Source organism: Mustela nivalis (assembly GCF_964662115.1).
Source record: "Mustela nivalis genome assembly, chromosome: 7".
Taxonomy (NCBI): Eukaryota; Metazoa; Chordata; class Mammalia; order Carnivora; family Mustelidae; genus Mustela; species Mustela nivalis.
The window spans coordinates 113637934-113665554 of record NC_139026.1 but is presented as its reverse complement, the minus strand read 5'-3'; positions in this window follow the sequence as shown (position 1 = coordinate 113665554).

The window sequence follows — 27621 nt, the reverse complement described above, 5'->3', positions numbered from 1 at the left end:
TCAAGTGAACTATCTTAGAGGTTTTCATGGCTTTTTATTCACAGTTGCAAAAATTGCTGTTGGAGTTCTCACTATTAAGCCCACATTTCTGGCAGAAAGATAGAGGTAAAAGAGAATGATATCTTGTACGACTGATACTTTGTCATAAGGTTACAATGTAACTAGAAAAGAGACAATAAAATATTTGATGTTGTTTTAAGTTTCCTTGTTGTCAATCCCTCAGTGCTTTCTGATACTAAAGGAAAAAGTAGATGGATATTGACCTGGCAACTATCAACACCTGTCAGTCTCTCTTGGATAACCAATATCTCTATAATCTCTTCTTCCCAGTAAAAAAAAAATAAAATATATTCATAACCCACACTGTGCCATCTCAAGTTACTGCACAAAGATAAAATTACAATGATTTTCAGTTGTTCCAAATGGACAGAATACCCTTCCTTATGATATCATGTCTTATAAGATAGATAATTGGCTTGCTACCAATATACCCAGATGAGACTGTGGAAGAGACAGGAAAAAAATAATAATATTTATTTATTCCTTGGGTTGACCCTGTTTACACAGATGCATTACTATTAGAAAAGGTTGGTTTGGGACATTGGAATGAATTTACTTAATGGGTCTGTATGTAATTGGGTTGGAGAAAATTTTTAATTTCTGCAAAAATTATTAGAATTCTATCTTACTCCCTTTTGTTAATTTTCACATGTTAACAAAACCAACATTTTTGTCTAGCAGACAAGATCTTAAATCCTAACAAAACTCAATTTTTTCCTTTTTTTTTTAAGTTTGAGAGCCTCATGTTCTCTCATGCTGCTTTAAATACAACTCAAAAAAAAAAGGAGCTAAATGGGGCAGTAAGCCCAGACTTTTTATTTTAATTTATTTATCTTATTTTTAATTAAAAAATTAAAGATTGTATTTATTTATTTGAGAGAGAGAGAGCATGAGTGGGGCAGGGGGATGTAGCTGCAGAGAGAGACTGAGAAGTATACTCCCTAATGAGCAGGAAGCCCGATATGGGGCTCGATCCCAGGATCCTGACTGAGATCATGACCAGAGACAAAGGCAGATACATGTGCAAAATCCCTTTTTTTCTGGGAAACAATACTTTACAAGAGATGTTTGAAAAAGTACTGGGGAATCAACTTTAATCAGAGATACAAAAATTTAATTGACTTCTGTAAAGCTACAGGGATCCAAATGATGGGAATCCCAGCCCGTTTAGGTTGTGGACCACAGAGTATTCTTCTCTGTAATATTTTATTTTCTTCCATGTCTACTAACTCCAGTCCAAGTTCACTGATCTCTTTTTAGATAGTGCAAAACATGGCAAAGAATACCAAACAAGTGCCCAATATTCTACATTTATTACATCATTTCTAACATATAGAAGTGTGTTATCAAGGCTGGTTCTGTGAACGAACCTAGTTATGCTAAAGTGTGTTTTGTTCTCCAAAAATTAAATTCATGATTATCACACAATTATAAAATACTTGTGTCAAGAATTTTTATTCAAAAATTAATAAGAGAAGCAGATATTAAAACTAGTTCACATGGTTATTTGGGATATAAGCAGAGTTGTGCAGCAGAAGTGCTCTGGGCCCATAATTTGCATTATAGAATTTATGTTTTCTAATGAAAAATCACTAACTTGCATTATTGTTAACAAGAATCCTGTGCATTACCATCAGTTTTCTACATTATAACCTCTTGCTCTACAGTTTGTAAATAACTTTGTCAATAGCAAGCTAATAAACGGGGTGACTCCAATGGATTGAGATAATCTCCAGAGTTTCTGCTACATAATGAACAGGACTCCATTGAAAGGACACCTAAGAATTTATTTTGCCCAAAAATTTGATCACTTTTTTCACTGTCCTTACCTATTTTCCAAACCTAGTCCTTTTCAGTCTACAGACAACCCTGTATCTGACTGACTTGTTAATTCTGGGAATGTCTTGCAGATAAATTTGCTTGCCCGAGGTGGTTCCTCTAATTGATGTCTAAGAACCCTAATTAGTTAAGAAAACTTTTTTTTTTAACATTTTCATTGCTATTTATTATTATTATTATTATTATTGCTAATATCTCTATTATAAATAATTCACAAGGGCATCTTTCTGACAAAAGACAAAGAGCTGGCTACTAGTAGAAAAAGTATATTTGACTCTGTCAGTGAAAGTGGTAAAGGGATTTGAGAAAATAAGGCAAAGCAGTGGAATTATGTGTTAAAACTTTAAATATTATAGACACATTTACTTAATTTCTAATACTGCTTATAATTAAAAAAGATGTTTTCCATGAACCACGCATTACAGCAAATATATTGTTTATACAGATTAAATTTTCATCAAAAGGGACGCCTGGGTGGCTCAGTTGGTTAAGCAGCTGCCTTTGGCTCAGGTCATGATCCCAGCATCCTGGGATCGAGTCCCGCATCTGGCTCCTTGCTCGGCCGGAGCCTGCTTCTCCCTCTACCCCTGCCTGCCATTCTGTCTGCCTGTGCTTGCTCTCTCGCCCACTCTCTCTGATAAAGAAATAAAATCTTAAAATAAATAAATAAATTTTCATCAAAAAATTATAAGTGTATTTTTTTGTAGGATCATGATAAGCACTTTGCAGATGAGAAAAGTGAAATTTAGAAAAGTATGTCTCTTCAAATCCCTCATACAATATCTGGCCTAGATAGAAGGATATACTATCACAATTGAGGAAGATAATTGAGATTACTTAAAATGATAAACTTTACTGTATAGGGTTTTTTACAAGTTTGCCACAGATTCACATTTTTTAAAATATATATCTATTTGTGTAAAGAGAATGCACTGAGAAGTAAAAAGATAGTGATATATCAGTGCTACCAACTAATGGCTATAATATCATCACCTTATTTATGAACAATGAAACAGTGTGTAATAATTAAATAAATTTAAATAAATTCCTATTTATTTTATATATTTATAAATTTAAATGAATTCCTATTTATTTATTATTAAAGAAATTCCTCTAACAAACAGTATGTTTTGAAGGTTGCTAGCAGGAAAGTGTTGTACGACATGGAAGTAATCAGAAAATGTGATCTAAAATTCTGCTTTCAAGGGCGCCTGGGTGGCTCAGTGGGTTAAAATTCTGCTTTCAAGAAGCTATCACAGTAAGTACTGAGCATTAGCTATTATATGCTATGGATGAATAACTGAAATCTACATTTGAAACTAATGGTACACTATATGTTACCTAATTGAATTTTAAAAAGTTAATAAAAAAAACCACTATTTTATAAAACAATATTCCCAACAGGCTCTTTTGCTTTAAAATACTCACTTTGTAATGAGAGTCCTTACTTTTGTCTAGCCAATTCTTACAGCACTGTTTATCCCTTCCCTGCTTTATCCCTTCCCAGTATCAATAAAGGCTCACTTGGGTTACCTAGAAGCCATGAGAAAGCTTGAAATAGATCTGGCTGGTTTTCACCAGCAATTTCACCACCATGTGCACAGGGAAGTCTATTGATAAAGGCTTTATTGCAATAAGTTGCAAATACATGGATGATTTTGAATTCTCTTTCTTGAGGTCTTGTTCCATGATAATAAATTTAGGGTGGCTTATTGGAATGGATGTTATTAACATATCTTCATAGTTATAAGCACATGGAATTGTAAAATAGATGAATGAATGTGGCATTACTGACAACTGTCCTCATTTTGAAATCAAATTACAGTGTACTAAGATGAGGAAGCAAAGCAGATTTGGGATTATGAGTGAAATAATTTTAAAAAGTATTAGGGGTATGATCGGACTATTGGGTAATTCAGTAGAAAAATGTCAACTGATTGAGATTCTGTGTTCCCTGCTTTCAGAGAGAAGTTAAGATAAATAAGTAACACGAGGAGACTAGGAAGCCAAACATAAGTGATAATTTTGTGCCAGGGTGTGTATACATCTGTTTATCTTCTTGCTTTACCACTAAGGTTGCTCCTAGAGGAGAGTTTAAATATGTGTTGGAGCTAATCTCTGTGGATTACACAAGAAACCACATCCTACAGCTCTCCCTGAAACACCCCTTATGATTTCAATGTAATTTGGTTTTTGCATTTTTAGAAATAACAAAATACTTTGCAAACTCATCTACTTTATTACCATCACAAGTGAGTCAGCTGACTCCACATTTTAACACAGTGACAGTCACAGAGGAATGGAGGAATGAGTAGAGTTATCAATATATGTGCATTTAAGAAGTATGACAGGGTAGCAGCTATTTCCAGGAACCAAAACATGGGTCAGCAGCTGTGCAGGAAAAGTGATGGAATAAATGACTCATTTCAGAGGAGTTCTATAACATATTAGTTCTATAAAGTATCTTCAGCCCCCAATTACCCGCTTTGATCTAAAGATAAGGATTTACAGTTAAGGTCCCATTTATGATTTGACTGGTAGGGTCTGAATCATTTTTACTATTGTTTTGACTATTACTTGAAACCTATAGTAGTACTTGGGATATGTGTTGTGTATTCTGTGAACATGTGCTATTTTTAGATTAGATAATTTCTGTCTCGAACCCCTGTTCATTTGTTTGTTTTTGTTTATTTGATAGTGGTTTCAGTAAATGGATATATCTGAAAAATTGCAAAGCCACTATTAAAATAAGTTATTAATATATATAGCATGGAATTGCACATTCCTCCTTTGAATCCGACAGAGCTTCACCATATCCTTAACAATTTGGGAAAAACATGCTATTATTTTTCTTTATAAAATTTCTTCTGTTAGGCTGTGATGGTTGTCATCAGCAGTAACTCCTCTGAAGGCTTTGTCAAAAGAGTTGAAAAAATTGGAAAGGTGTGTGAATGAAGCTGTTTGCTGAATATAAAGAAAAGAGCATTGAAGTACAATCCACACTCTTACTTCTCCTTCTATGCTTTCAGATGTTTGACATTTGAAAATTTTGCTTCTAGAAGAGATGCCCTATATAATTCTTACTTTAAGGAGCAAGTTGCTTTTATAATTTTTTTATTATTCTACCATTCCAGTATTTCCATTTAAATTAAATTCAATACCATTTAAAAAAATCAAAAGTGCAGCCAGTATTCAATTCCTGGGCTAAATAATTTTAGAAAGCTTTGTGTTATTGAACCTACAGGGTTTTTCTGTAGTTTTAACTCTTTCTTTCCGTGATTTTTCCCATTAGTCACGTAAATGACTGCAATATAACAGACATTGAGGATAAAGAAGGACTGAATAGAACAATCCTTGGCCTTATGAAGTTGAGAATCTAGCAAGGGAGTCAAACAATTCAATCATTCAGAGACAATTTATTGAGTGCCTGGCCTAAGATGAGCACAACAAAACCCCAGCCCAGAGGAATCATTTTAATGGGAGAGATAGATAATAGGTAAGCCAACTTTAAAAAAAAAAAAACGTACTGATTTTTCTTTAATAGAGATGCATATTTGAACTAAATAAGCACATTTTAAAAAGAGCAGTGATTGAGAAGAGGTTTTTAAACTGAGTGGTCCAAAAGGGCCTCCCTGAAAAAGTCTGTTTTGAACAGATTTCTGAATATTATCAGCTAGGAAGCTGCGTAAAAATCTCAGGGATGGGTGATTTTTCCAGTCGAAAAACTGTAAAGGCTCCAAAGTCACAATAGAGCTATAAGTTTCTCTAATAAAGTAACTTCTGACAAAGAATGAGAAGAAATAACTAACCCAGGTTTGAAAGAAAAGGAACAGACTTTCTATGGAATTCATATTTAATTAAAGCTCTAAAGGACAAAAATACAATAGAGCAAAATTCTGGTCACGCTGATATACCTAACGAAAGTTCATAAACAAGGTGTGGGTAGCAAAGAGTGTGTGGCAATGTTGGTAAGAACAGTGGGGAAGAGTCATCCCTGAACATGTTTTTAAATGAAGCAATTCTTGTGTTGTTTTAAAGGGTAAATTGGAGTTTGCCTAAGTGATTAGAGAAGGATGCCTCAGCTTATGGAAGTTCAAAGCCATAAAGATGTGATAAACTACTGCAGATATTATCATGTATATTTGTTGTTGCTTCTAGTAATAGTGATCTAAAAACTTCTACTTAAGACAACTAAAAATCCAGACAAAATAGCTTTTAAAGTTAAAAATATCAGAATGATTATAAAAATAAGTGAGGGATTACTGGGCCAAAATACGAAATACAATGAGAGCCTAGAGATATATGCCCTGAAGCCATTTTAGCTATGAGAGCATTTGAAACTGCTAAAACACACTGAGCTGTGTTGTTCATAGACTCTTGATACTAGAGAAACAAAATTCAAAATCCAGCAGCAATAAAATTTGAGGACTTTGGTACAACCCAAATTTAACTTGAGATCCCCAAAGCACAAGGAGAAGCAGAAATAAGACTATAGCCTACCTTGCCTTCTGTGTAAACTGAGAAAGTCAATCACTGAATTTGGAGTATGATTGTCTTATAGAGTCTCAGATATAAGAGAAAATCCTGCCAAGGAGGACCATACCATTATTATAGCTCTTAATTATCCCTACTCAATAAGAGTTTCAAATATAATGTCTTGAACATAGCAAAATGTAACAAAGCACACAAAGAAAAACCATTAACAAGATTTGATAGACAAAATGGGATTAAGTATGATGTTAAAATGATCAATAAAGATTGTAAAATGGCTTGATTACTCTGCTCAAAGAAATGAGAGGGGAAGCAAATTGAACAAAAAACTGACACTAAAAATGATATTGAGAAAGGTTTTATAAATGAACAAATGGATACTCTAGAACTTTAAAAATATGACAGCTAATTTAAGGTACCACAGGGGTGCCTGGGTGGCTCACTTAATTAAACCTCCAATTCTTTTTCCCTTTTTTTTTAACACCTTAATTTTATTTTATCTCTTTCAATTTGGCTCAGGTCATGATGTCAGGGTTGTGAAATAGAGCCCAGAGTTGGGCTCTGTGCTGAGCCTGGAGCCTGCTTAAGATTCTTTTCCCTTCTTTTTCTATCCTTCCCTGCGCTCTCACTTGCTCGCTCTCTCTTGCTTGCAAATAAATAGATAGATAGATAGATAATAGACAAAGCAAAATAAAAGCAGATTATGAAAATAAATATAAAGATTTTGAAATGAAAACAAGTTCAAAATAAAATAGAGAAGACCTACACATCTTAAAGGTCATTCAGAAAATCTACTATTAAAGAAGTCAGTATGACACAATGTTAAGATATCAAAAGATTTGAGCATGCACTTTACAGAAAGTGTAATCCAAATGGCCACTCATATATAAAAACTGTTTATCTTTATTATGAATCTGGAATTAAATTAAATTAAATTAAAAATAAATTAAAACCTAAAATGACATACTATTACACACTTACCATATTGGGCAACAGTAAAATTGCCTTGCAAGAATGTGAAAGAATGAAAGTGCCCATAATAAAAACATTTGAGGTAAGTTGGACAATATTTAGAAAACTTAAAAATAAAAATAAAAATTTGGTTTATTCCTAGAAATACAACATGGAACTAAATGAATATTTTCACCAGGATATGCAAACAGATGATTATAGCTACTTCATTCATAACGGCAGATCAGTAGTGGTCTATTTGCACAATGTTACATTAAATATTAACAAACTGGGCGGAGGGGCTAGGTTGTTATCATAAACAGATCTTCTATGGTGCTGATTATGTTCTATTTCTCAAAATCTTTAAGTTAAAAAAGCTTTCAAATTTATATCTAGATAGATAGATGATAGATAGACAGATATCCCAGAAGCTGCAATGCTAGGCTAAGACCAGGCTTTAAAGGGCTTTTCTATACTCTACTAAATACTTGAAACCATTCATTATATCATAGCTCAGTGTTCAAATCTCCATTTGAGAGATGGGTGACCTAATACCCAAATTATCTACTATGTAGGGAAGACCAGGTCCCCCCAAATTCAGTTTCCTAATATTTACCTTAAGGTGACCTGATCCAGACTTTTGATCACCTTTGTCTAAATATTTCTATTTTAACAAAGTCCTTTTTAACACTGAGAGACTAAAACTTAGAAAAATACTCTGATTGTTATCTCACTAGAGTGGAAAATATATAGTTACCCATTAACTAATGATATCCATGTCTACATTAGATCCATGGCATTTTTATTTCTTGGGAGCTTTTGGTTAAATGAAATTTTTAAGCTTCCTTTAAATGAAGCTTTAAGCCATCACCACATGAATAAAATTAAAGAACCAAATGAAAACAGGCCAATTATTTACAGAGTAATAGAATGTGCAGTGGAAAGAGTACAATTCTGAAATCATAAAGCCTAAATTAGTGTGATGCATTTTTGCTACCCATGTAATCATAAACCAGTTATGTAAATGTGTTAGCCTCAGTTTTTTCACCCATGAAATGGTGATGATAATACTTATTATGCAGCGTTGTTGTGTGGATGTGATGAAGCATGGAGCATGAGAGTCTCATATTCCATGCTAAAATGATAGCTATTTTTATACTTATAATAATTCTAGTAATGGTAATTAAATTGTTCAAAATGGTAATATTCATTTATATTGAGGCATTGTATTGACTATAATTAGACACATTTACCAAAATAAATTTCATTTTACTTTACCCCCTCTGAGGATATATATTCCCTAATTCAATATGAATCTCCTTATGAATAATAATTATCATAATAAATATGCTGATTTTCTTCTATTTATTTTTAGGGAGGTATCCTTTACTGTTGAACATAAAGAAACTTAAGCAAGTCTGTCTTATTCAAAATTTGCATGCTGCTTTCTTATGAAACTAGATTATAGAGTTGTATGAAATAAATTCATGCAGTTAAGACATTGATGTTTGGAAAACTGGGTGGTCAGTTTAGTATTTCAAAAGAAGATTTTAAATTTAAATCTTAAAACTGAGCTCTTTCAGCCTTATTTATAGACCATCCTTCATGCTTCATAAGTACTCCTTCATTGTAAACTAAGTAATACTTTTTGTCACAGTGTATATAACGAAAATGGATTTTATATTCTATTATTTCAGAGTTAGTTGCAGTTTCTACTGCCTTAATTCCTTTTTTGAAAAATAGATTAATTCTACAAAAAGTTTTTTCCAGCTTTATTGAAAGAAATCGACATATTTATAAATTTAAGAAGTGATTTCTTATAACATTGCAAACTTTTAACATTGTGTAAATTTTGTACAATTTGATAAATTGGTATACATCTTTATTGCAATATAATCTACATAAAAATGTTAATACATCTACTATCTCGTATAGTTGCCACTGTTTTTTATGCATGTATCGTAAGGAATTTTAAGATCTACTCTCTTACCAACTTTTATGTATATAGTATAGTAGAGATAAACTTCAGAGGTCTTGTGGGTTTTGTTCCAGACTGCCTCAATAAAGTGATTATCTCAATAAACTAAGTCAAATTATTATATTTTTTGGTTTCCCAGTGCATATAAAACATTATGTTTCCCAGTGCATATAAAAAATAAAAACTATACTGCACTGTTCAAAAGCATTATGTTTTGAAAGAAAAACAATGTATATACCTTAAGTACACTAGTTCTTAGTTTTCAGTGGGTCATAATTACTGATCACAGATCAACATAACAAATACAATAATAATGAAAAAACTTGAAATATTGCAAGAATTACCAACATGTGACAGACACAAAATGAACAAATGTTGTTAGAAAAATGGTGGCAGCAGACCTCTTATATACAAGATTGCTATAAACTTTCAACTTGTAAGAATGTGATATATGCAAAGTTTAATAAAGGGAAGCACAATAAAAAAAAGTTTGTATATCTTATTAACTATGATCATCATGCTGTACATTAGATCCCCAGAACTTTTTCATATTATAGTTGCAAGTTTGCACCCTTGGACCACCTTACTCCACCCCAGGTTCACCCCTTGTCAACTCAACTCTAAGTTTCCATTAGTTTTCCTTTTCCTCAGATTCTGTATGTAAGGGATATCATAATACATAAATTAAAAAAATATATAAAATCTTTGAAATATTTCACTTAGAATAATACCTTCAAGATCCATCCATGCTGTTGTAAATGGCAGTATTTCTTAATTTTTCATGGTTAAGTAGTATTCCATAGTATATATTTACATACTTATTTTATTCATTCATCCATTAATGGATACTGAAGTTATTTCCATCTCTTGCTCAGAGTTAATAATTTTATAATAAACATAAGAGTGAAGATATGTCTTTGAACAGTGACTTCGTTTCCTTTAGATAGATACCTAGAAGTGGGATTACTGAATCATATGGAAATTTTACTTTTAATAATATGAATAATCTCCATACTGTTTTCCATACAAACTTATATCCCTATCACAGTGCATAAGTTCCCCATTTTCCCCAATATTTACCAAAATTGGTTAGTTTCAATTTTTTGGTAGTATATATTCTAATATCTTGCTGTGTTTTTCAGAGGTAAACAACAACAACAACAACAACATAAGGACTTTGCCCTGAGTTTTTTACATTGAGCACTTTTTAATGCTCCTGTTGGTCATTTATATAACTTTTTTGAAAAAAAAAAGTCTATTGAGATCCTTTTGCTATTTTTTTAATTATATATTTTTTTCTATTTGTATCTGTTGGTTATTAACCTCTTTTAGGATAGAAGATTTGTAAGTATTTTCTTACATTCTGTGGATTGTGTTTTCATTCTCTCTCCCTTTTTTTTGGCAATGCAGAAACGTTAGTTTGATGTAATACCATTTATTTATTTTGGCTTTTTTTGCTTGTGTTTTTGGTCTGGTATCCAAAAAACTATTGGCAAGACCAATGTCAAGGAGAACCTTTCCTATGTTTTCCTTTAGGAAATTTAGTTTCATGCATCACCTTTAAGTCTTTAATCTATTTCAAGTTCAGACTTATGAGTGATATAAGGTTCCAGTTTCATACTGTTTATGTGACTATTCAGTTTTAAATATCATTTATTGAACAGACTATCTTTCCCCATTACATATGTTGGCCCCTGTCAAATATTAGGTGACTGTATGAAAGGATTTATTTCTGGACTCTCAATTCTGTTCTACTTGTTTATTGGTCTGTTTTTATGCCAGTATACTTTATTGTTTTGAGCATGAGGGCTTTGTAGTATAGTTTCAAATCAAGAAGTGTAATCTCCCTTCTTCATTCTTTCTCAGAACTGCTTTGATTATTTGTTGTCTTTTATGGTCTCATATAAACTTTAGGATTCTTTACTTACTTCTGTAAAAAAACAATATTGGATTTTTTTTAAGATTTTTAATTTATTTATTTGACAGAGAGAGATGACAAGCCGGCAGAGAGGCAGGCAGAGAGAGAAGAGGAAGCAGGCTTCCTGCTGAGCAGAGAGCCTGATGCGGGGCTCGATCCCAGGACCCTGGGATCATGACCTGAGCCAAAAGCAGTGGCTTAACCCACTGAGCCAGCAGGTGCCCCTAACATTGGATTTTTGATAGGAATTGGATTTACAGATGGTTTTCAGTAGTATTGACATTTTAACAATGTTAATTCTTACCATTCATAAATATGAGCTATCTTTCCATTTCTGTCTCCTTCAATTTCTTTATCAATGTCATAGTTTATGGAGTACAGATCTTTCATCTTCTTAGTTAAATCTATTCCTAAGTATTTTATTATTTTTGATGCTATTGTGAATTAGATTGTTTTCTTTATTTTTTCAGATAGTTCATCATTAGAGTGTTAAAATGCTCCTGTCTTGTGCTTACTTTGGCAGCACATATACTAAAATTGGAATGATGCAGAGAAGATTAGTGTGATCACTGAACAAGGATGACATGACAAACTGGGAAGCAGTCAATATTAAAAAAAATGAAACAAAACAAAATTCTTGTCTTTTATATATTGATCTTGTGTTTGGCAGCTTTACTAAATTTGTTTATTCAAATTTTTTTGTGATGTTTTTAGGATTTTTTAACATGTAAGTTCATGTTATCCAAAGAAAATTTTACTTCTTCCTTTTTTTTTTTTTTTTTTTTGGAGTCTCTTATTTCTTTGTGTTCCTTGTTTCTCTGGCTACGACATCCAGTACTATGTCAAATGAGAGTAGTGAAAGTGGACACACTTGTTTTTCTTTTGATCTTTAAGGGGAAAACTTTCAAACGTTTTTGATTGAATATGAGATTAGCTCTGGGCTTGCAATATGTGTTTTTTCTTTAATGGATTTTTTAAATTATTTTTTAAAATTTTTTATAAATATATAATGTGTTTTTATCCCTAGGGGTACAGGTCTGTGAATCACCAGGTTTACACATTTCACAAAACTCACCATCACTCACCATAGCACCTGCCCTCCCCAATGTCCATACCCCCACCATCCTCTCCCAACACACCTCCCCCCAGCAACCCTCAGTCTGTTTTGTGCGATTCAGTCTTTTATGGTTTGTCTCCCTCCCAATCCCATCTTCTTTTATTTTTCTTTTCGTACGCCCGAAATCGCCTATGTTGCATCTACACTTCATCATATCAGGGAGACCATATGATAGTTCTTTCTCATATTGATTATTTCGCCAAGCATAATACCCTCTAGTTCCATCCATGTCATCACAAATAGCAGGATTTCATTTCTTTTGATGGCTACATAGTATTCCATTGTACATATATACCACATCTTATTTATTGATTCATCTGTTGAAGGACATTTAGTTTCTTTCCATAGTTTAACTATTGTGGACATTGCTGCTATAAACATTTGGGTGCATGTGCCCCTTCAGAATGCCACGTTTGTATCTGTAGGGTATATACCCAGTACTACAAGCACTGGGTCATAGGGTAGTTCTATTTTCAGCTTTTTGAGGCACGTCCACGCTGTTTTCCAGAGTGGTTGCACCAGCTTGCATTCCCACATACAGTGTAGGAGGGTTGCCCTTTCTCCACATCCTCGCCAGCATCTGTTATTGACTGACTGACTTGTTCATTTTAGCCATTCTGAACGGTGTGAGGTGGTATCTCATTCTGGTTTTGATTTGTATTTCCCTGATGCCGAGTTATGTGGAGCATTTTTTCATGTGTCTGTTGGCCATTTGGATGTATTCTTTGCAGAAATGTCTGATCATGTCCTCTGCCCATTCCTTCCTTGGATTTTTTGTTTTTAGGGTGTTGAGTTTGATAAGCTTTTTATAGATTTTGGATACTGGCCCTTTATCTGGTATGTCATTTGCAAATATCTTCTCCCAGATAACTTCTGACAGTCATCTTTTGGCTTTGTTAACTGTTTCCTTTCTTGTGCAAAAGCTTTTTGATCTGATGAAATCCCAATAGTTCATTCTTGCCCTTGTTTCCTTGCCTTTGGCGATGTTCCTAGGAAGAAGTTGCTGCTGCTGAGGTCAAAGAGTTTGCTACCTGTTCTCTCCACAAGGATTTTGATGGATTCTTTTCTCACATTATGCTTCTTCATCCATTTCCAGTCTATTTTCATGTATGGTGTAAGGAAATGGTCCAATTTCATTTTTCTGCATGTGGCTGTTCAATTTTCCCAACACCATTTGTTGAAGAGGCTGTCTTTTTTCCATTGGACATTCCTTCCTGCTTTGTTGACGATTAGTTGACCATAGAGTTGAGGGTGTATTTCTGGGCTCTCTATTCTGTTCCATTGATCTATGTCTGTTTTGGGGACAGTTCCCTACTATCTTGATGATGACAACTTTGTAATAGACCTTGAGGTCTGGAATTGTGATGCCAATAACTTTGGCTCTCTTTTTCAATATTCCTCTGGCTATTCGAGGTATTTTCTGGTTCCATATATATTTTAGGATTATTTGTCCCATTTCTTTGAAAAAAAATGGATGGGATTTTGATAGGGCTTGCATTAAATGTGTAGATTGCTTTAGGTAGCATAGACATTTTCACAATATTTGTTCTTCCAATACAGGAGCATGGAACATTTTTCCATTTCTTTGTGTCTTCTTCAATTTCTTTCATGAGTACTGTAGAGTTTTCTGAGTATAGATTCTTTGTCTCTTTGGTTAGGGTTATTCCTAGGTATCTTAGGGTTTGGGGTGCAATTGTAAATGGGATTCACTCCTTAATTTCTATTTCTTCAGTCTTGTTGGTTTAAAAAAATGCAACCAATTTCTGTGCATTGGTTTTTTATCCTGACACTTTACAGAATTCCTATACAAGTTATAGCAGATTTGGAGTGGAGTCCTTTAAGTTTTCCACATACAGTATCATATCATCTGAAAACAGGGATAGTTTGACTTCTCTTTTGCCAATTTGGCAAAATTTGGATGCCTTTAATTTCTTTTTGTTGTCTGATTGCTGAGGCTAGGACTTCTAGTATGATGTTGAATAGCAGTGGTGATAACAGACATCCCTGCCGTGTTCCTGACCTCAGCGGAAAAGTATTCAGTTTTTCTCCATTGAGAATGATATTTGCAGTGGGTTTTTCATAGATGGCTTTGATAATATTGATAATATGTGCCCTCTATCCCTACACTTTGAAGAGTTTTAATCAGGAAGGGATACTGCACTTTGTCAAATGCTTTTTCAGCATCTATGGAGAGTATCATATGGTTCTTGTTCTTTCTTTTATTGATGTGTTGTATCACATTGATTGATTTGCAGATGTTGAACCAACCTTGCAGCCCTGGAATAAATCCCACTTGGTCGTGGTGAATAATCCTTTTAATGTACTGTTGAATACTATTGGCTAGTATTTTGGTGAGAATTTTCGCATCTGTGTTCATCAAGGATATTGGTCTGTAGTTCTCTTTTTTGATGGGATCCTTGTCTGGTTTGGGGATCAAGGTGATGCTGGCCTCAGTAAAAAAGAGTTTGGAAGTTTTCCTTCCATTTCTATTTTTTTTGGAACAGTATCATGAGAATAGGAATTAATTCTTCTTTAAATGTTTGGTAGAATTTCCCTGGGAAGCCATCTGGCCCGGGGCTTTTGTTTGTTTGGAGATTTTTGATGACTGTTTCAATCTCCATACTGGTTATGGGTCTGTTCAGGTTTTCTATTTCTTCCTCGTTCAGTTGTGGTAGTTTATAATTCTCTAGGAATGTATCCATTTCTTCCAGATTGTTGAGTTTGTTGGCGTAGAGATGTTCATAGTATGTTCTTATAATTGTTTCTATTTCTTTGGTGTTGGTTGTGATCTCTTCTCTTTCATTCATGATTTTATTTATTTGGGTTCTTTCTCATTTATTTTTGATAAGTCTGGAAAGGGGTTTATCAATCTTATAAATTCTTTCAAAGAACCAGCTCCTACTATCGTTGATTTGTTCTATTGTTTATTGGTTGTTGTTGTTGGTTTTTTGTGGTTTTTGTTTCTTTGTTTCTATTTCACTGATTTCTGCTTTGATCTTTAATATTCCTCTTCTCCTGCTGGGTTTAGGCTTTCCTTGTTGTTCTTTCTGCAACTCCTTTAGGTGTAGGGTTATGCTGTGTATTTGAGATCTGAGAGAGAAGCGTGGTTGCACACGTCTGTCACTGCGCTCCCCAGGAGCAAGTCTGGGGATGGCGTAGCACGCCGCCCCCAGAGAAGAGAAGGATCCGTTGGCCTTGTGGTCGGGAAAAGGTCGGGAAGCAGGATAGCCTACCGTGGCAGGAACATCAGGCCGGTGGCAAGACAAGTGTCACCCGCTCCCTGTGTGGAGAGACGAAGCCTGGCTGCTAAGGAGACATGAGGGAATGACAAGGGAAGGGACGCGTGCTCCACTCTGAGGAAGGAGTCTGGGCAAAAGGCAGGCCTGTCCTGTGCCTCTGGTCCCAAGGGGACAGCGCCTGTCCGTAGGGCAGACTTGGGCTTGCTACCAAGCGCCATACCCGGAACTCGAAGAAACAGCTCCCTCGAGAAACGGGCAGTCAGATGCCATCTTCCTCCAAGATGTGACAGCGTTTTCGGTGGCAGGGAGTTTGCCGAGGAAGGAGTGGGGACAATCCCCCAAAGCTCCCCATTCCAGTGAACGGGCGGTGTTCAGGGATCCCGTCGCCTCTCCTCTCCTGTGGGGAAGGCACTGGCCTTGTCCGCGAGTCCACATGAGGCCCAGCGCCAAAGGCCAAGAGTTGCCTACACCGGGAGATGGTAATGTGCATTGAGTGCCATCCTAGGCCACGCACGCTGCTGCAGGATTGTGGCCGTGTCTGCTTAGTTCGGCCCAGCAGGGTGAACCCAGGATGCGAACATGGAGCCCTGGAAAGCGAGGCCCAAGAGGCACCAGCTCTCCCGCAGCTCTTCTTCCCTGACGCGAATGAAGCCTTGCTGAGGAAGCAGCGGCGAAGTGCTGTTCGCTCCAAACCAAAGCTTCTGCAAAAGCACAGCATTCGTTGAGAAATGTTTTGTGGGCTGCTGATGCGTGCCTGAGCCCAGTCTCGCGGTGGGAGAAACCCGCTGTAGCGAAAGCCTCTTTGCCTGGGCATCTCCCTTAGGAAAGCACAGCTTTCCTTGGGAAATCAGAGTTGGGTTTGGGGATGCTGCTGCTGCTTGCCTGAGCGAGTCTCGGCAACATGGTGGAAGATACCCGCATGGAGCGAAATCCTCTTTGCCCTAGCATCCCCTCTGCCTGAGAGAGAAGCATGGTTGCACACGTCTGTCACCGCGCTCCCCAGGAGCAATTTTGGGAAAGGCACAGCACGCCGCCCCCGGGGAAGAGAAGGATCCCTTTGCCTTGGGGTCGGGAAAAGCTAGGGAAGCAGAATAGCCTGCCGAGGCACGAACAGCAGGGCGGTGAGAAGACAAGTGTCTCATGCTCCCTGTGCGGGGAGAAGGAAGCCTGGCTTCTAAGGAGATATTAGGGGATGACTAGAGCAGGGGCGCGTGCTCCCCTCTGAGGAAGGAGTGTGGGCAGAAGGCAGGCCTGTCCTGTGCCTCTGTTACCAAGGGGACAACATCTCCTTGGCCACCTGTCCCAAGGGCAGACTTGGGCTTGCCACCAGGTGCCATACCCGGAACTCGCAGAAACAACCCCATGGAGAAACGGCAGTCAGATGCCGTCTTCCACCAAGATGTGGCAGCATTGTGGGTGGCAGGGGGTGTGCCGGGGAAAGAGTGGAGACAGTCCCCACCGTTCCCCATCCCAGTGCTCGGGCACTGTGCAGGGATCCTGTCGCCTCTTCTCTCCTGTGGTGAAGGCACTGGCCTTGACCCCTAGTCTGCCTGAGCGCCGGAGCAAAAGGCAAAGCCTTAACTACGCCAGGAGATGGTAATAGGCATAGAGTGCCATGCTAGGCCACGCACGCTGCTGCAGGGTTGTGACTGTGTCTGCTTAGTTCGGCTTAGCAAGGTGAACCCTGGGCGCGAACTTGGAGCCCGTGAAAGCAAGGCCCAAGAGGCACCAGTTCTCCCGCGGCTCTTCTTTCCTGCCGCGACAGAGCAAACGACCAAAGCCTTGCTGAGGAAGCAGCAGGCTGAGCGAAGTACGGTTCGCGCCAAGCTGAAAACCTCTGCGAAAGCATGGCAGTCTCTGGGAAATCAGAGTCGGTTCTGTGGGCTGCTTTTGTTGCTTGCCTTAGCCTAGTATTCGCACCACGATGGGAGAAAACCGCATAGAGCGAAAGCCTCTTTGCCGGGGCATCCCCTCTGGGAAAGCACAGCATTCTTTGGGAAATCAGAGTCGGGTCTGTGGGATGCTGCCTGCCGCTTGCCGGAGCTTGTCTCCACACCACGGTGGAATAAACCCGCATGGAGCGAAATCCTCTTTGCCTGGGCATCCGCTCTGCCTAAGAGAGAAGCGCGGTGGTGCCTGTTGAAAGAGCCTTAAGGAAAGGGACACATCTGTCACTGCAGAGCGAAGGAAGCCTGGCTGCTAAGGAGACAGGAGGGGAAGATTAGGGCAGGGGAAAGGGCTCCACTCTGAGGAAGGAGTCTGGGCAGAAAGCATGCCTGTCCTGAGCCTTTGGGCCCAAGGAGACAGCAGCGCCTTGGCCACCTGACCGTGGTGGAGCCATCGGCTTGCCACCAGGCGCCTATCCTAAACTCGAGAAACAACTCCCAGAAAGACCTGGCCATCAGATGCCGTCTTCCTCCAGGATGTAGAAGCTTGGAGGAGGCACGGGGTTTAAGGGGAAAGAGTGGGGACAGTCCCCCAAAGCTCCCTATTCAGTGCACGGGCGGTGTGCAGGGATCCTGTCACCTCTGCTTTCCTGTGGGGAATGCACAGGCCTAGTCCGCGAGTCGGCCTGAGCGCCAGAGTAAAAGGCCAAGCGATGCCTACACCGGGAGATGGTAGTGTGCATAGAGTGCCATCCTAGGCTAAGCGCGCTACTGCACGGTTGTGACTGTGTCTGCTTAGTTCGGCCTGGCAGGGTGAACCCAGGACGCGAACATGGAGCCAGGGAACGCGAGGCCCAAGAGGCACCAGCTCTCCCGCAGCTCTTCTTCCCTGACGCCTTGCTGAGGAAGCAGTGGCGAAGTGCTGTTTGCTCCAAACCAAAGCCTCTGCGAAAGCACAGCATTCCCCGAGAAATGTTTTGGGGGCTGCTGCTGCGTGCCTGAGCCCAGTCTCGCGGTGGGAGAAACCCGCATACAGCGAAAGCCCCTTTGCCTGGGCATCTCCCCTAGGAAAGCACAGCATTCGTTGGGAAATCAGAGTTGGGTTTGGGGAGGCTGCTGCTGCTTGCCTAAGCGAGTCTCCGCAGCATGTTGGAAGATACCCGCATGGAGCGAAATCCTCTTTGCCCTATCATCCTTTCTGCCTGAGAGAGAAGCATGGTTGTCCACGTCTGTCACCGCACTCCCCAGGAGCAAGTGTGGGGAAGGCACAGCACGCCGCCCCCGGGGAAGAGAAGGAGCCCATAGCCTTGGAGTCGGGAAAATCTCGGGAACAGGATAGCCTGCCGCAACACGAAATGCAGGCCAATGGCCAGACATGTGTCACCCGTTCCCTGTGCGGAGAGATGGAAGCCTGGCTGCTAAGGAGACATGAGGGGACGACTAGGGCAGGGGCGCGTGCTCCACTCTGAGGAAGGAGTGTGGGCAGAAGGCAGGCCTGTCCTGTGCCTCTGTTACCAAGGGGACAGCATCTCCTTGGCCACCTGTCCCAAGGGCAGACTTGGGCTTGCCACCAGGGGCCATACCTGGAACTTGCAGAAACAACCCCATGGAGAAACGGTCAGTCAGATGCCATCTTCCACCAAGATGTGGCAGCATTGTGGGTGACAGGGGGGTGCGGCGGGGAAGGAGTGGAGACAGTCTTCCACAGTTCCCCATCCCAGTGCCCGGGCCGTGTGCAGGGTTCCTGTTGCCTCCTCTCTCCTGTGGTGAAGGCACTGACCTAGAACCCGAGTCTGCCCGAGTGCCGGAGCAAAAGGCAAAGCCTTACCTAGGCCAGGAGATGGAATTAGGCATAGCGTGCCATGCTAGGCCACGCACGCTGCTGCAGGGTTGTGACTGTGTCTGCTTAGTTCAGCTTAGCAAGGTGAAACCCGGGCGCGAACTTGGAGCCCGGGAAAGCAAGGCCCAAGAGGCACCAGCTCTCCCGCGGCTCTTCTTTCCTGCCGCGACAGAGCGAACGACCAAAGCCTTGCTGAGGAAGCATCAGGCTTAGCGAAGTGCGGTTCGCGCCAAGCTGAAAACCTCTGCGAAAGCATGGTAGTCGCTGGGAAATCAGAGTCGGTTCTGTGGGCTGCTTTTGTTGCTTGCCTTAGCCTAGTATTCGCACCACGATGGGAGAAAACCGCATAGAGCGAAAGCCTCTTTGCCGGGGCATCCCCTCTGGGAAAGCACAGCATTCTTTGGGAAATCAGAGTCGGGTCTGTGGGATGCTGCCTGCTGCTTTGCCGGAGCTAGTCTCGACACCACGGTGGAATAAACCCGCATGGAGCGAAATCCTCTTTGCCTGGGCATCCGCTCTGCCTAAGAGAGAAGCGCGGTGGTGCCTGTGGAAAGAGCCTTAAGGAAAGGGACACATCTGTCACTGCAGAGCGAAGGAAGCCTGGCTGCTAAGGAGAACGAGGGGAAGATTAGGGCAGGGGAAAGGGCTCCACTCTGAGGAAGGAGTCTGGGCAGAAAGCATGCCTGTCCTGAGCCTTTGGGCCCAAGGAGACAGCAGCTCCTTGGCCACCTGACCGTGGTGGAGCCATGGGCTTGCCACCAGGCGCCTACCCTAAACTCGAGAAACAACTCCCAGAAAGACCTGGCCATCAGATGCCGTCTTCCTCCAGGATGTAGAAGCTTGGAGGAGGCACGGGGTTTAAGGGGAAGGAGTGGGGACAGTCCCCCAAAGCTCCCTATTCAGTGCACGGGCGGTGTGCAGGGATCCTGTCACCTCTGCTTTCCTGTGGGAGAAGCACAAGCCTAGTCCGCGAGTCGGCCTGAGCGCCAGAGTAAAAGGCCAAGCGATTCCTACACCGGGAGATGGTAGTGTGCATAGAGTGCCATCCTAGGCTAAGCGCGCTACTGCACGGTTGTGACTGTGTCTGCTTAGTTCGGCCTGGCAGGGTGAACCCAGGACGCGAACATGGAGCCCGGGAAAGCGAGGCCCAAGAGGCACCAGCTCTCCCGCAGCTCTTCTTCCCTGATGCGACTGAAACCTTGCTGAGGAAGCAGCGGCGAAGTGCTGTTCGCTCCAAACCAAAGCCTCTGCGAAAGCACAGCATTCGCTGAGAAAAGTTGTGCGGGCTGCTGCTGCTTGCCTGAGCCCAGTCTCGCGGTGGGAGAAACCCGCATACAGCGAAATCCCCTTTGCCTGGGCATCTCCCCTAGGAAAGCACAGCATTCGTTGGGAAATCAGAGTTGGGTTTGGGGAGGCTGCTGCTGCTTGCCTAAGCGAGTCTCCGCAGCATGTTGGAAGATACCCGCATGGAGCGAAATCCTCTTTGCCCTAGCATCCTTTCTGCCTGAGAGAGAAGCATGGTTGCTCACGTCTGTCACCGCGCTCCCCAGGAGAAAGTGTGGGGCGGGCACAGCACGCTGCCCCCGGGGAAGAGAAGGAGCCCTTAGCCTTGGGGTCGGGAAACGCTCGGGAACAGGATAGCCTGCCACGGCACGAAATGCAGGCCAGTGGCCAGACATGTGTCACCCGTTCCCTGTGCGGAGAGATGGAAGCCTGGCTGCTAAGGAGACATGAGGGGACGACTAGGGCAGGGGCGCGTGCTCCACTCTGAGGAAGGAGTGTGGGCAGAAGGTAGGCCTGTCCTGTGCCTCTGTTACCAAGGGGACAGCATCTCCTTGGCCACCTGTCCCAAGGGCAGACTTGGGCTTGCCACCAGGTGCCATACCTGGAACTTGCAGAAACAACCCCATGGAGAAACGGTCAGTCAGATGCCATCTTCCACCAAGATGTGGCAGCATTGTGGGTGACAGGGGGTGTGCCGGGGAAAGAGTGGAGACAGTCCCCACCGTTCACCATCCCAGTGCTCCGGCACTGTGCAAGGATCCTGTTGCCTCTTCTCTCCTGTGGTGAAGGCACTGGCCTTGACCCCGAGTCTGCCCGAACGCCGGAGCAAAAGGCAAAGCCTTACCTACGCCAGGAGATGGTAATAGGCATAGAGTGCCATGCTAGGCCACGCACGCTGCTGCAGGGTTGTGACTGTGTCTGCTTAGTTCGGCTTAGCAAGGTGAACCCCGGGCGCGAACTTGGAGCCCGGGAAAGCAAGGCCCAAGAGGCACCAGCTCTCCCGCGGCTCTTCTTTCCTGCCGCGACAGAGCGAACGACCAAAGCCTTGCTGAGGAAGCAGCAGGCTGAGCGAAGTGCGGTTCGCGCCAAGCTGAAAACCTCTGCGAAAGCATGGCAGTCGCTGGGAAATCAGAGTCGGTTCTGTGGGCTGCTTTTGTTGCTTGCCTTAGGCTAGTATTCGCAGCACGATGGGAGAAAACCGCATAGAGCGAAAGCCTCTTTGCCGGGGCATCCCCTCTGGGAAAGCACAGCATTCTTTGGGAAATCAGAGTAGGGTCTGTGGAATGCTGCCTGCCGCTTGCCGGAGCTAGTCTCCACCCCACGGTGGAATAAACCCGCATGGAGCGAAATCCTCTTTGCCTCGGCATCCGCTCTGCCTGAGAGAGAAGCGCGGTTTTGCCTGTGGAAAGAGCCTTAAGAAAAGGGAGACATCTGTCACTGCAGAGCGAAGGAAGCCTGGCTGCTAAGGAGACACGAGGGGAAGATTAGGGCAGGGGAAAGGGCTCCACTCTGAGGAAGGTGTCTGGGCAGAAAGCATGCCTGTCTTGAGCCTTTGGGCCCACGGAGACAGCAGCTCCTTGGCCACCTGACCGTGGTGGAGCCATCGGCTTGCCACCAGGCGCCTACCCTAAACTCGAGAAACAACTCCCAGAAAGACCTGGCCATCAGATGTCGTCTTCCTCCAGGATGTAGAAGTTTGGAGGAGGCACGGGGTTTAAGGGGAATGAGTGGGGACAGTCCCCCAAAGCTCCCTATTCAGTGCACGGGTGGTGTGCAGGGATCCTGTCACCTCTCATTTCCTGTGGGGAAAGCACAGGCCTAGTCCGCGAGTCGGCCTGAGCGCCAGAGTAAAAGTCCAAGCGATGCCTACACCGGGAGATGGTAGTGTGCATGGAGTGCCATCCTAGGCTAAGCGCGCTACTGCACGGTTGTGACTGTGTCTGCTTAGTTCGGCCTGGCAGGGTGAACCCAGGTCGCGAACTTGGAGCCCGGGAAAGCGAGGCCCAAGAGGCACCAGCTCTCCCGCGGCTCTTCTTTCCTGCCGCGACAGAGCGAACGACCAAAGCCTTGCTAAAAAAGCAGCAGCGAAGTGCGGTTCGCGCCAAGCTGAAAACCTCTGCGAAAGCATGGCAGTCGCTGGGAAATCAGAGTCGGTTCTGTGGGCTGCTTTTGTTGCTTGCCTTAGCCTAGTATTCGCAGCACGATGGGAGAAACCCGCATAGAGCGAAAGCCTCTTTGCCGGGGCATCCCCTCTGGGAAAGCACAGCATTCTTTGGGAAATCAGAGTCGGGTCTGTGGGATGCTGCCTGCTGCTTGCCGGAGCTAGTCTCCACAGCACGGTGTAATAAACCCGCATGGAGCGAAATTCTCTTTGCCTGGGCATCCTCTTTGCCTGAGAGAGATGCATGGTTGCACACGTCTGTCACTGCTCTCCCCAGGAGCAAGTGTGGGGAAGGCACAGCACGCTGTCCCCGGGGAAGAGAAGGAGCCATTGGCCTTGTGGTCTGGAAAATTGAGCAGCCACATGCAGAAAATGAAATTGGACCATCCTAACACCATACATTATAATAGAATGGAAATGGATGAAGAAGCATAATGTGAGAAAGGAATCCATCATAGTCCTTGAGGAGAGAACAGGTAGCAACTTCTTTGACCTCAGCAGCAGCAACTTCTTCCTAGGAACTTCGCGAAAGGCAAGGGAAGCAAGGGCAAGAATGAACTATTGGGATTTCATCAGATCCAAAAGCTTTTGCACTGCATAGGAAACAGTTAACAAAGCCAAAAGATGACTGTCAGAAGTTATCTGGGAGAAGATATTTGCAAATAACATACCAGATAAAGGGCCAGTATCCAAAATCTATTAAGAGCTTATCAAACTCAACACCCTAAAAACAAATAATCCAATGAAGAAATGGGCAGAGGACATGAACAGACATTTCTGCAAAGAATACATCCAAATGGCCAACAGACACATGAAAAAATGCTCCACATCACTCGGGATCAGGGAAATACAAATCAAAACCAGAATGAGATACCACCTCACACCGTTCAGAATGGCTAAAATGAACAAGTCCGTCAATAACAGATGCTGGCGAGGATGTGGAGAAAGGGCAGCCCTCCTACACTGTACGTGGGAATGCAAGCTGGTGCATCCACTCTGGAAAACAGCGTGGACGTGCCTCAAAAAGCTGAAAATAGAACTACCCTATGAACCAGTGCTTGTAGTACTGGGTATATACCCTACAGATACAAACGTGGCATTCTGAAGGGGCACATGCACCCAAATGTTTATAGCAGCAATGTCCACAATAGTTAAACTATGGAAAGAAACTAAATGTCCTTCAACAGATGAATCAATAAATAAGATGTGGTATATATGTTCAATGGAATACTATGCAGCCATCAAAAGAAATGAAATCCTGCTATTTGTGATGACGTGGAATGGAACTAGAGGGTATTATGCTTGGCGAAATAAATCAATCTGAGAAAGACAACTATCATATGATCTCCCTGATATGATGAAGTGGAGATGCAACATAGGCAGTTTCGGGCGTACGAAAAGAAAAATATAAAAAGATGGTGTTAGGAGGGAGACAAACCATAAAAGACTGAATCGCACAAAACAGACTGAGGGTTGCTGGGGGGAGGTGTGTTGGGAGAGGATGGTGGGGTATGGACATTGCAGAGGGCAGGTTCTATGAAGAGTGATGGTGAGTGCTGTGAAATGTGTAAACCTGGTGATTCACAGACCTGTACCCCTAGGGATAAAAACACATTATATGTTTATAAAAAATTTTAAAAAATAATTTTAAAAACCCATTAAAGAAAAAACACAGATTGCAAGCCCAGAGCTAATCTCATATTCAATCAAAAACTTTTGAAAGTTTTCCCCTTAAAGATCAGAAGAAAGACAAGTGTGTCCAATTTCACTACTCTCATTTGACACAGTAGTGGATGTCCTAGCCAGAGAAACAAGGAACACAAAGAAATAAGAGACTCCAAAAAAAAAAAAAAAAAGGAAGAAGTAAAATTTTCTTTTTTTGGATAACATGAACTTACATGTTAAAAAATCCTTAAAAATTCACAAAAAAATTTGAATAAACAAATTTAGTAAAATTACCAAATACAAGATCAATATATAAAAGAAAAGAATTTTGTTTTGTTTCCTTTTTTTTTAAGGACTGCTTCCCAGTTTGTCATGTCATCCTTGTTCAGTGATCACGCTAATCTTCTCTGCATCATTCCAATTTTAGTATATGTGCTGCCAAAGTAAGCACAAGACAGGAGCATTTTAACACTCTAATGATGAACTATCTGAAAAAATAAAGAAAACAATCTAATTCACAATAGCATCAAAAATAATAAAATACTTAGGAATAGATTTAACTAAGAAGATGAAAGATCTGTACTCCATAAACTATGACATTGATAAAGAAATTGAAGGTGACAGAAATGGAAAGATAGCTCATATTTATGAATGGTAAGAGTTAACATTGTTAAAATGTCCATACTACCGTAAACCATCTGTAAATCCAATTCCTATCAAAAATCCAATGTTAGGGGTGCCTGGGTGGCTCAGTGGGTTAAGCCGCTGCCTTCGGCTCTGGTCATGATCCCAGGGTCCTGGGATCGAGCCCCACATCAGGCTCTCTGCTCAGCAGGAAGCCTGCTTCCTCTTCTCTCTCTGCCTGCCTCTCTGCCTGCTTGTCATCTCTCTCTGTCAAATAAATAAATTAAAAATCTTTAAAAAAAATCCAATATTATTTTTTTACAGAAGTAAGTAAAGAATCCTAAAGTTTATATGAGACCATAAAAGACAACAAATAATCAAAGCAGTTCTGAGAAAGAATGAAGAAGGGAGATTACACTTCTTGATTTGAAACTATACTACAAAGCCCTCATGCTCAAAACAATAAAGTATACTGGCATAAAAACAGACCAATAAACAAGTAGAACAGAATTGAGAGTCCAGAAATAAATCCTTTCATACAGTCACCTAATATTTGACAGGGGCCAACATATGTAATGGGTAAAGATAGTCTGTTCAATAAATGATATTTAAAACTGAATAGTCACATAAACAGTTGAAAATGGAACCTTATATCACTCATAAGTCTGAACTTGAAATAGATTAAAGACTTAAAGGTGATGCATGAAACTAAATTTCCTAAAGGAAAACATAGGAAAAATTCTCCTTGACATTGGTCTTGCCAATAGTTTTTTGGATACAGACCAAAAACACAAGCAAAAAAAGCCAAAATAAATAAATGATATTACATCAAACTAACGTTTCTGCATTGCCAAAAAAAGGGAGAGAGTATGAAAACACAATCCACAGAATGTAAGAAAATACTTACGAATCTTCTATCCTAAAAGAGGTTAATAACCAACAGATACAAATAGAAAAAAATATATAATTAAAAAAATAGCAAAAGGATCTCAATAGACTTTTTTTTTTTCCAAAAAGTTATATAAATGACCAACAGGAGCATTAAAAAGTGCTCAACGTAAAAATCTCAGGGCAAAGTCCTTATGTTGTTGTTGTTGTTGTTTACCTCTGAAAAACACAGCAAGATATTAGAATATATACTACCAAAAAATTGAAACTAACCAATTTTGGTAAATATTGGGGAAAACGGGGAACTTATGCACTGTGATAGGGATATAAATTTGTATGGAAAACAGTATGGAGATTATTCATATTATTAAAAGTAAAATTACCATATGATTCAGTATCCCACTTCTAGGTATCTATCTAAAGAAAACGAAGTCACTGTTCAAAGACATATCTGCACTCTTATGTTTATTATAAAATTATTAACTCTAAGCAAGAGATGGAAATAACTTCAGTATCCATTAATGGATAAATGAGTAAAATAAGTATGGTAAATATATACTACGGAATACTACTTAACCATGAAAAATTAAGAAATACTGCCATTTACAACAGCATGGATGGATCTTGAAGGTATTATTCTAAGTGAAATATTTCAAAGATTTTATATATTTTTTTAATTTATGTATTATGATATCCCTTACATACAGAATCTGAGGAAAAGGAAAACTAATGGAAACTTAGAGTTGAGTTGACAAGGGGTGAACCTGGGGTGGAGTAAGGTGGTCCAAGGGTGCAAACTTGCAACTATAATATGAAAAAGTTCTGGGGATCTAATGTACAGCATGATGATCATAGTTAATAAGATATACATACTTTTTAAATTGTGCTTTCCTTTATTAAACTTTGCATATATCACATTCTTACAAGTTGAAAGTTTATAGCAATCTTGTATAAAAGAGGTCTGCTGCCACCATTTTTCTAACAACATTTGTTCATTTTGTGTCTCTCTGTCACATGTTGGTAATTCTTGCAATATTTCAAGTTTTTTCATTATTATTGTATTTGTTATGGTGATCTGTGATCAGTAATTATGACCCACTGAAAACTAAGAACTAGTGTACTTAAGGTATATACATTGTTTTTCTTTAAAAACATAATGCTTTTGAACAGTGCAGTATAGTTTTTATTTTTTATATGCACTGGGAAACATAATTTTTATATGCACTGGGAAACCAAAAAATATAATAATTGACTTAGTTTATTGAGATAATCACTTTATTGAGGCAGTCTGGAACAAAACCCACAAGACCTCTGAAGTTTATCTCTACTATACTATATACATAAAAGTTGCTAAGAGAGTAGATCTTAAAATTCCTTACGATACATGCATAAAAAACAGTGGCAACTATACGAGATAGTAGATGTATTAACATTTTTATGTAGATTATATTGCAATAAAGATGTATACCAATTTATCAAATTGTACAAAATTTACACAATGTTAAAAGTTTGCAATGTTATAAGAAATCATTTCTTAAATTTACAAATATGTGGATTTTTTTCAATAAAGCTGGAAAAAACTTTTTGTAGAATTAATCTATTTTTCAAAAAAGGAATTAAGGCAGTAGAAACTGCAACTAACTCTGAAATAATAGAATATAAAATCCATTTTCATTATAT